General features: G+C 38.1%; 1 long non-coding RNA gene across 18 annotated transcripts in view; it reads left to right on the forward strand.

The window, feature by feature from the left end:
• The window catches only part of LOC126077941 (uncharacterized), a 134,204-nt gene that overhangs the window by 96,030 nt on the left and 20,742 nt on the right, over positions 1-17,432 (forward strand). For 15 of the 18 annotated variants that reach the window (XR_007517893.1, XR_007517899.1, XR_007517904.1 and 12 more), the window contains 2 exons: positions 564-737; positions 2,765-3,050. This is a non-coding gene — a long non-coding RNA (uncharacterized LOC126077941). Of the gene's footprint in view, positions 1-563; positions 738-1,401; positions 1,999-2,764; positions 3,051-17,432 lie in introns of those variants that run through there. The other 3 variants (XR_007517897.1, XR_007517901.1, XR_007517895.1) reach the window with 2 other exon arrangements.

Below are 17,432 nucleotides of genomic sequence, written 5' to 3' on the forward strand. Positions count from 1 at the left end.
TCTTAAGTGTGTGCGAGTCATGTACAGAATGTCATCATGGAGTACAACCGGAAGTTCAGTCATACGGCATGGCTGCTAACGACTAGGAATGACAGCACCAGATGAATATGGCGTAATAATCAGAGCTTCCATGGGGAAGAAAACTGTACAGCCCAGGAGACTCAAATAGACTCATGGCTGTAAATGGCTCCCAATAGGAAGACGGATGAATGGTATATACACTTAGAGAACAGGGGCTGTCGTCGCTGCCCCCTTATACACTCCCACTCCCACACCGAATTATTCACAGGTCTCACAATACCATGTTATGCACATTCTATACCTTTGTACGTCCTGTAACCTTTATATGGATTGCTCTTCTTTCCTCGTTTGCTGCCTAAATCTTATTTATTTTTCAAAGACATCTCAGCAACCAATACTCAGACCATTACCTCCTTTGAGCCTTTTCTGGGCCCTTGATCCTAAAAGAGTTAATAACCCATCTCTACTGTTTGTATTTTATACAATATCATACTTTTCACACTCTGTTGCAATGGTTGGTTTATGTGTCTTTCTTTCCACAGCCTTGGAGGTTCTTCAGGGAAGGACTCATGATTTCTTCGTCTTTGTGTTTCCAATGCTTAAGACAGTTCCAGGTACACAGTAGGTAGCCCTTACATGCTGCCATCATGATGTTAAATGGTAATGTTGTTACAACAGTACTGCTAACAATGAAAGAAATTAAGCTTCATTGTTAGGTAAGTACAATGCATTGCACTCTCATTTGCCAATCTAGTCTTCATACCAACAATTCTGTTGAACCAACTCACTTCAGTGCATATTAATTAATTCATAATTACCTGTCTCTTTTGCTTTTCTCCTTTTCTGAGTATTATCTGGTACTTTCAGACATTGATAATAATGCTTTGGAATGGAGCAAAGAGAGAAAAGATGAGACTCAAAAAAATCATCGTTACTCTTGGTAACGTGAGGGAAAAAGTAAAGTTAACACTAATGTGAAAGCTTTTGATTGTCTGGGGGTTTCACTTTTTCTTTCCCTGTGGCCCCACTAATTGAGATAATAGGAAAGTGAAAGCTTGGTCTATATTGGCAGGTATGATTGGATGGGCCCCAAGGAATTTCACTTTATTTTGTAACTAGGAGCTCATAGAACAGGTAACCCAACTTGACCACTACCTTCATTCCCTTTACTTTTGGGATGACCCCAGTAGAGTCTGTCTTTAGCAGTCTTTTTGGGTCTTTGATAAGCAGAATAGTTAGGCCTGAAAAGGCTGTGAAACGAATAAGGGAATATTGATGCCCCACTATTTAATTGCGTCCTAAATCCATGGTAAAATTTTCAGTGATTTTAAACTCTGAAAGAATAGCAGACTCATTGATTTCTATAATTCATTTATTTAGGGATTTCTATTATCAACTGAATTTGATTGATGGCTTCATGACAAATAGCTGTGTGCTCAGCATATACTAGCACTCTGGAAGCTCACTCAGCCATAAACGGTGTGTGAGATATAATTCTTAGGTCCTTTTGCTGAATCTGTACTTTGCTATTTGGGGAACAACTGATTGAGATTCCTTAATTGAATGAGGTAAAGTACCCTGGACTAAAAAAAAAAAACTACAGGGGGAAAAAAAAGATATTTGTATATGGACCCTGAGAATTCTCAGTCCTGTTTTGAAATTCTGAGATTCTGTGGCATTTTAATTCAAAATGTCAAGCTCTTTCATATGATCCAGGACACAGAAGAGTCCCTTGGACAAAGAAATAGTGGTATCCTCTTGTGTGTTGTGATAGTTGTGTTCTTCTCTAAGTCTGTTTCACTCAGACATAAGGGATGGTAGGCCGTGATGATATGTCTTCATGAAAAATTAAAACAGAGCCCCATAAATCTTTTTAGTCTGGTTCTTCTTATAAAGGGCTTTGATTCACAGCTTCCACATGGATGGAAATCAAGTGCATTTTCTATTTCAAAGAAAATGGGAAGTCATTATATAAAACTTCAGGCCTGAGAACTTCTTTGCTATTGAGCCATTATTGACTTTAAATATTTCTTCCAGCTTATATTAATAGAAATTTGAGATGTCTATTTAAAAAAAAAATAGCAACCCAGGTGGGGCAGTGGTTAAGTGTTTGGCTGCTAACCAAGAGGTCGGCAGTTTGAATCCACCAGGTAGAGATTATTATTACACAATGTTTAATATTGGTCACAACAAATATTTTGTGCCATTAACCTAAGATATAAGATAGTGTAGAGAGTGAGCCCAAAAGCCAAGTCAGGGATATTCTGGCCAGTTGGCCAAGCGTGCGGCTGTACCAGGCACCAGATTTCCAGATTTCCCTTACCTATTGTGGGGCGAGAAATAAAACCTTCATTATCATCTGCTGCAAGAGAGGAATGGAAGTTTCACTTGAGCCTCACTTTTGGTTTTATAATTTATATAAATTTGCAAGTAAAGGTTTTAGCTACCTAAAATAAAATGAGCCTAGGGATGAGTAGAACTGGAAAAGATTAAGAGTTTATGCTGTTTTTCAGATATTTAGCATGAAAATATTTACTCTCGAAATGGACTTAGTTGAATTTTTAGCATAAAATATGACAGGGTTTGAAAGTATTAGAGTAATTTTAGAGCAAGATAAAAAAAGAACATCTTGATGGACAGCATTCTGATCTTTATTTTACAATAGCTTCCCCTTGTATAAAATGGGGAGAGAATTTACACCCCACTGTGAAAAAAAAAATTTTTTTTTTTTGTTCTTGTTTAGGAGACCTTCGGTGGAGCATATGGGGAAACGCACAACCACTAACCCAAAGATTGGTGGTTTGAACCCACCCAGAGGTGCTGTGCAAAAAAGCCATTGAAAACCCTATGGAGCACAGTTTTACTTTGCAACATGTGGAGTTGCCACAAGTCAAAATCAACTCGATCGCAACTTTTTTTTTTGTCGGTTATTTGATGAAGTAAATTAGCCGTTGCATACTCAACTCCTCGGTAACAGAAGAAAATGACACTGAAATAATAATCTCTTAGAGAAATATCTACAATTTAGAGTAAGTAAATCATTTTGTCAACGAATGTTTATAAAATTAATTTTAAGGGAAAACTAAAGAAAACTATTAATGATATTTTTCTAGTCACTGGTGAATTAAACTGAGTAGCAAATAATATACTGTAATAACAAATCATAATGTAAATATTTGTGACTCTAATGTAAACTTTTTCATACAGAAGGTGTAGTCTACTATGTCTTCACAATTAATGTTTATGATATTGAATATACTGAATTATATAATTGAAAGGTTGGTGTCATTATAGTTAATGTTTCATTATAATGAAAAAGAAAATGGACATCAATAAATTGAAGATAAACTTAATCCAGTAAAGCTTGTATAGTGGTCCGTGTAGCCTGCAATTTCAACTTTGATCGGGGCACCAAGAGATACTGTGGTAATTTTTTTTCTTTTTTTGCCCTTCTTAGTATCTAGTTAAAGAAAAAGTGGATTTCTTTTCTAAATATTCATCAGTGATCCCCAAACTTGGACAGGAATCCATCTAAACTTTTCTTCAATCCCTTTATATTTTTAGTTTCAATCCTTTTTAGAGGGTAACCTCGCCTATAAATTTATCCTCACTGGATAGTATTTTACTAATTTTATTTGTTCTGGAGTTAAAGCTTTAACATTTAACTCAGGGAGTAGCTGTCAATTCCAGGAATTAGTGAATGAAATTATGTTAAGTCTATTTGTGTGTTTTATCATTCAATAAACATTGATCATACTATATCACACAAGCTGAAAAATCTTAATTGTTTGAGTCTATTTTGATAGAGTTGACTCAATCCCCTGAATGATTCTAAATGACTTTCTTTGAATTACGTTCCGTTTGGGTGAGATGTGGTAACCAGAAGTTTGCTGCCTCGCTGTGTGCCATTGAGCTGATTCTGACTCACAGCAACACTATATGACAGAGTAGAATTGCCCCATAAGGTTTCTTAGGCTGTAAACCTTTACTGGAGCAGATTGCCAGGTTATTTCTCCCACAGAGCAGCTGGTGGGTTCAAACAGCTGAACTTTTTGTTAGCAGTCAAGTGCTTAATCATTGCACCACCAGGGTTTCTTACTGCTGCCTTACCAAAACCAAACCAAACCCATTGCCAACTTTATCAACTCATAGCGACCCTATAGGACAGAATAGAACTGCCCCATACAGTTTCCAAGGAGTAGCGGGTGGATTCAAAATGCTGACCTTTTTGTTAGCTCCCATAGCTCTTAACCACTGTGCCACCAGGGCTCCCATTTTATCTTAAAAAAAAAAAACAAACCCGTTGCAGTCAAGTGGATTCCGACTCATAAGGACCCTATAGGACGGAATAGAACTGCTCCATAGAGTTTCCAAGGAGTGCCTGGTGGATTCCAACTGCTGACCTTTTGGTTAGCAGCCATAGCTCTTAACCACTACACCGCCAGGGTTAAAATGTTTTATTTCTAAAACACTTCTCCATGGGGTACCAGAATTGTTTCTCTTTAGCCACAGAAGCCAAATGAACAGATTTTAGGAGGAAAAATTCAAAGTTCTTAGACATTTTCTAGATTTTTAGTAATTGATAAAATCTTGTATCTTATACATATATTTCTATATTACTGTTTTCCAAAGTTAATCTTTTGGTGTTGGCACACTTTAAAGATCATCTGTCTTTTTTTTTTTCTTTTTTCTACTTAGGCAGCCTTGGACGGTTTTTTTTTTTTCCCTCTGTAAGCTTGGATATTTCACTACTGAGATAAGTTTCATATCACCTACAAAGTTAATTTCTTTGTTTGGCTTGTTTTTAATTTTAATTTTTTAAGATTCAATTTAAAACTGATTAATCAAGGATACCCCTTTTAGCACTTCACTATTCAGAGAAATTTCCATTTATCCTTCTTCTTTCCCCTTGTTTCTAGATTGATTGTCTCTCTGCGCAAAAGATTGCAATGGAAAAAAACTCACTGTGTGTGTGTGTGTGTGTAAAATTTTAGTGTGGAACTTTGTCAATGTGTATTTGAAAGTCTAAATATATAGCACTTATTGGTTTCCTTTTGGGCATGTGCTTATATATTTCTTTCCTGTAAATTTTTAACATTATGGGAATTTTCAAATAAAAATAGAAAGAAAAGGAAAATAAACCATTGTGTACCCATCTTATCAACACTCTGCTTTCTTTCTTATTTGATTTATCCTTTATTCTAACTTCTTTCTCTGGGATATTTTAAAGCAAATCCTAAATGTCATATAATTTCACCCATATTTTTGTCTGATTTCCAACAGATAAGTACTCCAAAAAAACACCCAATAAAATTTTGAGAATTTTTTATTATCTGGTTCAACTTTCTCAAATCATTTAAAAAGATATTCCTCATAGGTTACTAGCTAATACAAAACACCCAAAAACCCAGTGCCCCCTCAAATAAGCCATAACTCCCATAGGTTTTGGATCTTTAATGTTTATATAGATGCCATTATTTTATCAAGATTAGAAGTCAGACTGAGAGATTATGTTTCAAGAATCTCCTCTGGAGTCATTTTATGAGTATGAGTCACACTGGCAATCTGCCATTCTTCTCACATAGTAGCAGTTTATAACAACAGGTTACATGTTTTGGCCAACAGTTCCATATTTCACTCTTGAGTTCCTTTAGAAGACTTGGGTGGATGCCGTCTGGTCCTGGTGATTTATTTACATTTAGTTTGTCACTTAGGTCTGTAAAAATCCACTATTTGTTCTAATACTTCTGACCTGCCTGTTTTAAAGCAAGATGGAAGTGAGCCTCCTCCTAAAGTCTTCTTCAGTAAAGACTGAAGCAAATAATTCATTGATTCTTCCTGCCGTCACTTTTTCATCCCTGAGTGCATCTTTACATTTTCTAGCCAGCTATCTGCCTTTGCTGAATTTAAAGAAGTTTGTATTTTTGGCTTGGAGTCCCTTGTGAGGTGCTCCACTGATTTCTTCATGGTCCTATTTGTTTTTAGTTTGCCTCTGACTGCTCAAAATTCCTTTTCTTCAAGGGTTACAATTTTTACATTTAAAAATATTTGTATGGCCCCTTTTATGTTATCAGCTTGGCATGGGTGGTTTTTGTTTAAGTGTCTGTCTGTTTTGATTGCTGCTCACATTTTTCCTGGCCTCCCAACAAGGTGTTTTAACATAGTTTCTAGGGGTATTTAAGTGTGTATATTTTCTCATCCTTCTCTTCCAAAAAATTGTAAAACTACAAGATGGAATTTTAGACTTTTCTCTTTTCTCCTGGAAAGTCTGGATCATAAGTGTGATTGCTGTTAAAGAGTGATTCTCCTGCAAGATTCTTCTGGCTTCATTTCACAATCCACTCTCAGAACCACGTGATCCATATCTGGTTTTGGAAGAGACTGGGACTGTCCAACTTTCTTCTGGAGCCACAGACAGAACTGCTTAGCAACATTTCCTTAAGCTGATATTAAAATTAGCTTTTACATTCCTTCATCTAACTGGAGAGTGGGGAATGGCAATTGAGAATTGGTTCAGAATTTAGGTGAAGTTAATTAGAAATTTATCATGTATGTTTATTATTCAAAACATGCTAATGTACAACAGATAATTAATATCTGACCTTACATATTAAATGATGTAGAGCAGCACTTTCGATAGAAATGTAATGTGAGTTACATACAGAACTTGAAACTTTCTGGTGGCTATATTTAAAAAAGTGAAAAAAAAAGAGGTAAAATTAATTTTAATAATATATTTAGCACAAATATCTAAAATATAATTATTTCAGCAGGTAATAATATAAGCCACCACTCATCTCTCAGTTTGTTATGCTGTGGTGGTTTCATGTTGCTGTGATTCTGGAAGCTATGCCACTGGGTCACAAATGGTGTACAGCTTTCAGTGGCCCTTCCAGACTAGGAGAGACTGGGAAGAAGGACCTAGTGACCTATTTCTGAAAAAATTGGCCAGTGAAAACCTTATGAATATCAATGAAACACTGTCTGATATAGTGCCAGAAGATGAGTCTCAGGTTGGAAGTCACTCAAACGACAACTGGTGAAGAGCTGCCTCCTCAAAGTGAGTTGATCTTAATAACGTGGATGGAGTAAAGCTTTTGGGATGACTCGAAATGAGAAGAAACAGCTGCAAACATCCATTAATAATCAGAACGTGAAATGTATGAAGTATGAATCTAGGAGAACTGGAAGTCATCAAAAATGAAATGGAACACATAAACATCGATATTGTAGGCATTAGTGAGCTGGAAAAGACAGATATTGGCCATTTTGAATTGGACAATCATACAGTCTACCATGCTGGGAATGGCAAATTGAAGAGGAATGAAGTCACATTAATGGTCAAAAGAACACTTCAAGATGTATCCTCAAGTACAATTCTGTCAGTGATAGGATAATATCCATATGCCTTTTATAAGGAAGACTAGTTAATAGGACGATTATTCAAATTTATGCAGCAACCACTAACGTCAAGATTTTTAACAACTTCTGCAGTCTGATCACACAAGCAATGAAGATGCATTGATAATTACTGGTGACTGGAATTTGTAAGTTGGAAACAAAGAAGAAGCATCAGTAGTTAGAAAATATGGACTTGGGGATATAAATGATGCCAGAGATCACATGATAGAATTTTGCAAGACCAATGATTTATTCATTGCAAATACCTTTTTCCAACAGCATAAATGGTGACTGTACACATGGACCTTGCCAGATGGAATACACAGGAATCAACTTGACTACAACTGTGGAAAAAATGCCAGAGAAGCTCAACATCATTGGTCAGAACAAACCAGGGACTGACTATGGAACATATCATCAACTGCTCTTATGCAAGTTCAAGTTGAAACTGAAGAAAATTAGAACAAGTTCAAAAGAGCCAAACGACGATCTTGAGTATATCCTACCTGAATTTTTAGAGAGTAGATTTGACTCACTGAATACTAATGACCGAAGACCAGACTAGTTGTGGAATGACATCAAGGGCATCACACATGAAGAATGCAAAAGGCCATTAAAAAGACAGCAAAGAAAAAAAAGATCAAAATGGATGTCAGAAGAGACTTTGAAACTTTCTCTTGAAAGTTAAGTAGCTGAAGTGATTTGAAGAAATGATGAAGTAAAGGAGCAGAACAGAAGATTTCAAAGGGTGGCTCAAGAAGACAAGGTAAAGTATTATAATGAAATGTGTAAAGACCTGGAGTTATAAAACCAAAAGGGAAGAATATGCTAAGCATTTCTCAAGCTGAAAGAACTAAAAAATTAATTCAAGCCTCGAGTTGCAATTTTGAAGGATTCTATGGGCAAAATATTGGATGATGCAAGAAATATCAAAGGAAATGGAATGAATATAAAGAGTCACTTTACCAAACAAGATATTTCAACAGATGTAAAGCTGGAAGCTCTCATTCGTCTGTACCAAGAAATTTGGACGAGAGCTACCTGGCCAATCGACTGGAAAAGATCCATATTTGTACCCATTCCAAAGAAAGGTGATCCAACAGAATGTGGAAATTATTGAACAATATCATTAATATCACACACAAGTAAAATTTTGCTGAAGATCATTCAAGATCAGTAACAGCAGTACATCGACAGGGAACTGCCAGAAATTCAAGCTGGATTCAGAAGAGGATGTGGAATGAAGGATATCATTGCTGATATCAGATGGACCATGGCTGAAAGCAAAGAATACCAGGAAGATGTTTACCTGTGTTTTATTGACTATGCAAAGGTATTTGACTGTGTGGATCATAACAAATTATGAATAACATTGTGAAGAATGGGAACCCCAGAACACTGGGTCTTGCTCATGTGGAACTTGTACATAGACCAAGAGGCAGCCATTTGAACGAACGAGGGTATACTGTGTGGTTTAAAATCAGGAAAGGTGTGCAGCAGGGTTGTATCCTTTCACTGCACTTATTTAATCTACATGCTGAGCAAATAACCCGAGAAGGTAGACTACAAGAAGAAGAACGTGGCATCAGGATTGGAGGAAGACTCATTAACGACCTGCAGTATGCAGATGATGCCACCTGGCTTGCTGAAAGTGAAGAGCACTTGAAGCACTTACTGTTAAAGATGAAAGACTATGGCCTTCAGTTTGGATTACACCTCAACATAAAGAAAACAAATCCTCACAAGTGTACCGATAAGCAACATCAGGATAAGTGGAGAAAAGTTTGAAGCTGTCAGAGATTTCATTTTACTTGGATCCACAATCAACACCCATGGCAGCAGTGGTCAAGAAATCCAAGGATGCACTGCACTGAGTGAATCTGCTGCAAAAGACCTTTTAAAGTGTTAAAAAGCAAAGATGTCACTTTGAGGACTAAGGTAAACCTAACCCAGGACACAGTATTTTCAATTGCCTTGTATGTATGTGTAAGCTGGGAAAGGAATAAGGAAGACCAAAGAAGAATTGATGCCTTTGAATTATGATACTGATGAAGAATATTGAGCATACCATGGACTGCCAGAAGAATGAAAAAATCTGTCTTGGAAGAAGTACAGCCAGAATGTTCCTTAGAAGAGAGGATGGCAAGACTTCATGCCTATACTTTGGACATGTTATCAGGAGGAACCAGTTCCTAGAGAAGAACCCCTTGGTAAAGTAGAGGGTCAGTGGAAAAGAGGAAGACCCTCAAAGAGATAGACTGACACAGTGGCTGCAAAAATGGGCTCAAACATAGCAAAGATTTTGAGGATGGTGCAGGACCAGGCAGTGTTTCATTCTGCTGTACATAGGGTCACTATGAGTCAGAACTGACTAGATGACACCTAACAACACCAATAATATAAGTAATATTAATGGAATATTTTACGCCAGATCTTTGAAATCCAATGCGTATCTTATGTTTATAGCATGTTTCAATGTGTATTAGTCATATTTCAAGTTATTAATAGCCATTTATGAATCCTGGCTACCATATTGGACTCCTATATGGACTGCTATATTGGACTGCTACCATACTGGCTGCCTTATATAGTGTCCTCCTCAGAAAAGAGTCATTTAATGCTTTATAAATCATTCACAATTTCTATATCTATATCTATCAATTTTACTTACACCTGTGGCAGCACATTAGTATAACAAACTCTGAAGAAGGCATTTTACCCGACAAGAAGAAAGTTGATGAATATATTTAACTGTATTACTCTAATATAGTTGGTATATTTCCTCTAATTAAAATAAGATTATCTTACAACTTATGAAATGAAGATCTGGCATAATAGACTCGGAATGTGATGAAAATGTTTTCATTAAGTGCAAAGATACCCTGCAAGGCATGGCATTTTATCTCAAGTCTCTAATAACAGTAATATACCCTTTTAATCTCTGAAGCATTTAAGACTTAATAGGAACTTCTTAAAGAATGACAGAATTGTGAGACTTGCAAGGTTACTTTAACCTGAAAGTGCTCACAGTCTTGCATGATTTTGAATAAGTGGAAAATTTTTCATTGGTTGAATGCACAAATACAGTTTTGTTTACTCTGGGGAAAAACTCAAAATCCACATGGGGGGCAGGTTGGCAAAGACAGTAAAGTAGGGGTTAATGATGGTCTCCAGCAGTCATCCTTGCCCCCCATTACAGCAGTTTGACCTGGCTGCTATTCCTGCTAGGGGATGATGGCTGTGCCTGCTTCAGCTGGGAACTCAGTCCAAGTGATCTGGGAATTCTATTATCACTTCACAAAGCATTTGTAGGAAAACTGCAGTTATGAATTCTCTTCTTTCTTCCACGTCATTTTTTACACACGTGTATATTTAGATGTCTCTTTGCTCTGCTCTTTAGGTGAACTATGTTCTTTAGGGGAACTATGTACAGATGGTAAATATTATTTTGTTGTCTGTATTGCTGCAGGTTTCACTTTCCATTCAAACTGCAGAAGGCAATGTTGGGAGTTGCAGTGAATGTTTTATTTAATCTCCCACACTGATGTTGAATAGATATAGCAATACCCTGCTAAGGATTAGGAGAACTGAGTTCTATTCCTCCCACTCCCCCATCCCTCCCACTTACTAAGGGCTAATATGACACTTTGGATGACAAGATGTTTATCTTATTTTTACAGCTATTCTAATGGAACCACTTAGCTCACATTAGGGAAAAGTTGCTACATAAATCTAACCCACCAATATGGTAATACCTTGCTACACTGGTGTCTTAGTTATCTAGTGCTGCTATAACAGAAATACCATGAGGGGATGGTTTTAACAAACAGAAATTTATTCTTTGACAGTCTAGTAGGCTGGAAGTATGAATTCAGCGAGCCAGCTCCAGGGGAAGGCTTTCTCTCTCTGTCGGCTCTGGAGGAAAGTCCTTGTCCTCAATCTTCCCGCTTCTCAGCACGGGAACTCTGGGTCCAAAGAACGCACACACTCCTGACACTACTTTCTTGGTGGTTTGGGGTCTCCTTGTCTCTCTGCTTGCTTCTCTTTTTTATATCTCAAAAGAGATTGACTCAAGATACAACCTAAACTTGTAGATTAAGTCCTGCCTCATTAACATAGCTGCCTCTAATCCTGCCTCATTAACATCAGAGAGGTAAGAATTACAAAACATAGGAAAATAACAACAGACCACAAGACGGTGGACAATCACACAATACTGGGAATCATGGCCTAGCCAAGTTGACACACATTTTTCAGGCAACACAATTCAATCCACAACAATTGGCAAGAAAATGATATTCTTTGGAAACATCTCAAGTGTTTTATTTCTAGACACTATGACACCCTTGGCCTATCATGTTTTGTTTTGTAACTTTTGGTCCATAAGAAACATCTAGTAAACAATCTGTATTTCCTTGAGAATTTTCAGTCTTCTAGAACCAATGACGACAACACAGGAAACATAAAAAGAAGATGGAGGGAATACACAGAGTCACTATACCAAAAAGTATTGGTCGACATTCAACCATTTCAGGAGGTAACATATGACCAGGAACTGATGGTACTGAAGGAAGAAGTCCAAGCTACACCGAAGACACTGGCAAAAAACAAAGTTCCAGGAATTGATGGAATACAAATTGAGATGTTTCAACAAACAGATGCAGTGCTGGAAGTGCTCAATTGTCTATGCCAAGAAATTTGGGAGACAGCTACCTGATCAAGTGACTGGAAGAGATACATATTTATGCTTATTCCAAAAAAAGGTGATCCAACTGAATTCAGAAATTATCATACAATATCATTAATATCACACACAAGTAAAAATTTGCTGAAGAACATTCAAAAGCAGTTGCAGCAGCATATCTACAGGGAACTGCCAGAAATTCAAGCTGGATTCAGAAGAAGTCATAGAACCAGTGATATCATAGCTGATGTCTGATGAATCCTGGCTGAAAGCAGAAAATACCAGAAAGATGTTTACCTGTATTTTATTGACTATGCAAAGGCATTTGACTATGTGGATCATAACAAATTATGGATAACACTGTGAAGAATGGGAATTCCAGAACACTTAATTGTGCTCATAAGGAAACTGTACATAGACCAAGAGGAAACTAGTTTGAACAGAATAAGGGGGTACTGCATGGTTTAAAATCAGGAAAGGTGTGTGGCAGGGTTGTATCCTTTCACCATCCCTATTCAATCTGTATGCTGAGCAAATAATACGAGAAGCTGGACTATATGAAGAAGAATGGGACATCGGGATTGGAGAAAGACTCAATAATAACATGTGATATGCAGATGACACAACCTTGCTTCCTGAAAGTGAAGAGGACTTGAAGCACTTACTGGTGAAGATCAGACTAGAGTCTGCAGTATGGATTGCACCTCAACATAAAGAAAACAAAAATCCTCACAACTGGATCAATAAGCAACATCATGATAAACAGAGAAAAGACTGAAGTTGTCAAGGATTTCATTTTACTTGGATCCACAATCAACAGCCATGGAAGCAGCAGTCAAGAATTCCAAAGATGCATCGCATTGGGCAAATCTGCTGCAAAAGGCCACTTTAAAGTATTAAAAAGCAAAGATGTTACCTTGAAGACTAAGGTGCGCCTGGCCCAAGCCATGGTGTTTTTAATTGCTTCATAAGCATGCAAAAGTAGGACAATGAATAAGGAAGACCAAAGGAGAATTGATGCCTGTGAATTGCGGTGTTGGTGAAGAATGTTGACTATACCAGGGAGTGCCAAAAGAATGAGCAAATATCTTGGAAGAAGTATAACCAGAATGCTCCTTAGAAGCAAGGATGGTGAGACTATGTTTCATATTCTTTGGACATGCTATCAGGAGGGATTGGTCCCCGGAGAAGGACATCATGTTGGTAAGGTAGAAGGTCAGTGAAAAAGAGGAAGACCCTTAACGAGATGGATTGACACAGTGGCTGCAACAATGGGCTCAAGCATAACAATGATTGTGAGGATAGTGCAGGACTGGGCAGTGTTTTGCACATAGGGTACGTAGGATCACTGTGAGTAGGAACTGTCTCAAAGGCACCTAACAACAACAGAGTCAATAAAACTTTTCAAAGGAAATAAATGATAGTCCTGTGATAAACTAAACTCTTAATTGCATTAAATGACATAAGGTGAGGGTGAATGATTCAGTTGAAGCCCATTGGAAGAGCCACTTACACAGTGGGTCTCCAGCTTTAGTGGGTGGACGAAAGAACCAATCGTAGGAGTTTAGCTTCCTCCTAGAGAGTCTCATTCAGTCGGCCTGAGTAGGATCAAAAGAATCTACACTTTAAACCAGTTCTCTGGATGGTTATGAAGTAAATAGCCCTGTGATACCACTCTGGGAAACATTGTAAAGATCAGCAGAGAGGTCATAAGGCTCTCTTTTCCTGACTTCTTCTAGCAGCTAACTAGTGCGGAGGGTTTTATTTTTTGTCTTACTATCTTTTCAAGGCCCCTGCTAATTGACCTTGGCTTCCTCACTACATGATGACTTGTTCATTTTTTGTTTCTGGTGAAACTGGAATTTAATTCATACTTCTTTTTTTTCCTATGGCCCATTTACTGTGTGGGACCCTTGGCACCAGACCCTGTTGCTGACCACATCTCTGTCTTGGTTTTTGCCCCCCATCAGGATCCTTGACCTTCCCTTCACCCTTGGTCAGAAACCCTGGTCGATGACAGCATCTGTCATTTAGTTTGCAGCTCAATTTTAACATTCTCTACCACTCCATCGTCCCTGAAATCTACACAGTATTGAACATCTATCACCCTCAGGGTGAGCTGGGGAAAAATCATATATGTTAGTTATACTAACTGCAGGCATTTTTTAAGCACCTGGTATTTGAGGCTGTGGAAGAACAAAAAAGGGAAGCAATGTATGGCGATCACAGCGTCTCATATAAACACCTCTGCTGAGAACATAAAGAAGGTTAAATTGTGCCTGACACATAGCAAAGGCAACAGGGCTGCAGGTCTTAAGAGACGTTATTTGATGGCATCATTCTAAAAGCCACCAGATCTGTGGAGTTGGTACCAATAAAGGGATGCTATTATAAACTGATTTTCCAAATATTCTAAAAAGAAACTCTTAAAACGATCTTTTCTCTCCTTTGACTAGCGTTTAGAATACTTTTCCTCACCTACTACTGAGTGTCATGAGCCTTATCACAATGCCCAGAGACCCAGGCTGAGGGACCCTAGCACTCGTGCTGACCCACTGTCCTTCCTGGAGATTTTTTTTTTTTTGTTATTTGAATTTGCGGCTGACTCACCTTTTCACTCAGTGCAGGGCCCCCAGTAAGAAGTAATTCCTTTGGGGTGTGGGATGGTTTGATGATGTGATTGAATTCACAAGAGTTAGGGATTTTTGTGTGTGTGTGTGTGTGTGTGTGTATGTGAGTGTGTTTTCAGTTAAGAACTAACTGGATTAAATTCAATTTTTAATAATTTTTTAAAATATGTTGAGGCAGATGTCCTTCATCAGAATCACCTGGGGATGGTTATTAAAAACTGAGATTTCTGGGTCCACCCTGGGTCAACTGAACCTGAATTTCTGGTACTAGGGCCCAGGGATTTTTAAAAAAGAATCTCCTCAGAGGATTCTCATACAGATAAAAAATTGAGATCTGTTACTTCAGTTTCCAGGTTCCTCATTTACATAGCTGAAACTACCTATGAGGTATTTAGAAAATGTGAAGCAAAGGACAGTACCACTTAGTGCATATTCTTTTAGCACAACTTCAGAATCCTATCAAGCACATTTAAACAAATGCAGTGTTTCCATTCGTTTATTTAATGATTTGTTAAACAAAAGCTATTTAGTGCCAGCAGAGGTATGTTAAAGTTTTCCTCACTACTTTAAGTGTTCTTGCCCTTATTCGGCAAGAGCATTATTAAGGTGTCACAACTTCTTACCCTTCTTATTGAATAGTCATTCACTGAGTGAACAAACATGTATTGATAGAGAATGGAAGAGAATCTAACTAAAAGGATATACCCTGTCTATAATGCTCGAAAGCGTCTCTCAGTAGCCTTCCTACTTTTGGTACCCTGACTGAAGTGTGGTGATAATGAGTATTAATGACTCAAAACAACAAAACTGTGTAACACATTTCAAAGCTTAACTCAACTTTGAAGTCCCCAAGTAATTATAATAAAAGGCCAAGTTGGTAAATGTTATAAATTGTGTACAAATGGGGCTTTACCAGGTTTCAAAGAGGCTTATGAATGTTAGGTGGCGAATTGTGGACTGCAGTGGTGAATTATATGAACTTCGAATGATAATTTTGGACTGTGTTGATGTTGAGCCCTAAGTGTTTAATAGGAAGTCATGATCCCAATGGGTAGGGCAAATCAGAGGAGAAAGACTGGAGGGAACCTTTTGGGAAGCTTTAGTGGGCTATTGGCCTTGCTCTTTTGCCCTGGAACCTGTCTATGTGTTTCCACCACATAATGTTCCCAACCCCAGACTATTGATCAAGGGGAAGATTTGTAACCCAAGCTAGATCAAGCAGTTTATTTCCCAAGAATACGGAATTTTGGACTGGGAGAACTGAGAAGGGAAATTGTGGACCTGAGCTGGGTTTATGGTAGAGCTGGAGAAAGATTCAACAAACTCCTGCTACTGACTACTCTGGCTCCTGACTTTCAAAGACTCATTGTAAAACCTTTTTTCGAGTAGATGAAATTCAAGTTATTTGACCCTAACAATTTTAGGATTTGGTTAAGCAGTCTTTGTAAAGCTGTGATTTTTATGACTGATGCTCTTGAAGGCCTAAGAGCAGACAGATGGGGAGAGAAAATATATGTAAAGTTGTTGTTGTTGTTAGGTACTACTGAATTGGTTCCCACTCATAGCAACCCTATGCACAACAGAACGAAACACTGCCTGGTCCTGCGCCATCCTTACAATCATTGTTATGCTTGAGGTTATTGTTGCAGCCACTGTGTCAATCCACCTCATTGAGGGTCTTCCTCTTTTCAGCTGACCCTGTACTCTGCCAAGCACGATGTCCTTCTCCAGGGACTGATCCCTCCTGACAACATGTCCAAAGTATGTAAGACGCAGTCTTTCCATCCTTGCCTCTAAGGAGCATTCTGGCTGTACTTCCTCTAAGACAGATTTGTTCGTTCTTTTGGCAGTCCGTGGTATATTCAATATTCTTTGCCAACACCACAATTCAAAGGCATCAATTCTTCTTCAGTCTTCCTTATTCATTGTCTGGGTTTCACATGCATATGGTACGATTGAAAATACCATGGCTTGGGTAAGGCGCACCTTAGTCTTCAAGGTGACATCTTTGCTCTTCAACACTTTAAAGAGGTCCTTTGCAGAAGATTTACCCAATGCAATGCATCTGTTGATTTCTTGACTGCTGCTTCCATGGCTGTTGATTGCGGAGCCTCAGTGGCGCAGTAGTTAAGAGCTTGGCTGCTAACCAAAATGCTGGGAGTTCAAATCCACCAGCTGCTCCCAGGAAAACCTATGGGGCAGTTCTGCTATGTAAAGTTAGGGAGATAAAAAACAAGCTGAAAACCATAATTATGAGGAGGGACTGAAACCTTGTCAGTTCTTGTTGCCTTTGACCTTGGAGCTGCTGGTATCCTGCAGATAGATGCTGGAGCCCTTTGTCACAGAACTACCCACACGCCTGGCCCAGGAATCAGAGAAGCTAAAGGGAAACATCCAAGGAAAGGTGGATCAATTGCAGGCCTGGCCACTGCCTCATGCCAATGGGTGAGCTAGCAGATTAGCAACAATACCTGTGTATTACAAAATGGCCACTGCTTTAATTCTGCATTCCAACTTTCCAAGGAGATTCATAGAACCCAGAACTAACTCAGAGAATTCATTCTTAAGATTTGGTTCTTCTGGTACCACCTTTGGAATAAAAAATATGTATTGGTTATATATTGCTGCATAATGGTATACTCCAAAATTCAGTGGCTGAAAACAACAAACATTAACTCATAGCTTCTGAAGGTCGG

Source organism: Elephas maximus, chromosome 6, assembly GCF_024166365.1.
Source record: "Elephas maximus indicus isolate mEleMax1 chromosome 6, mEleMax1 primary haplotype, whole genome shotgun sequence".
NCBI classification, from domain to species: Eukaryota; Metazoa; Chordata; class Mammalia; order Proboscidea; family Elephantidae; genus Elephas; species Elephas maximus.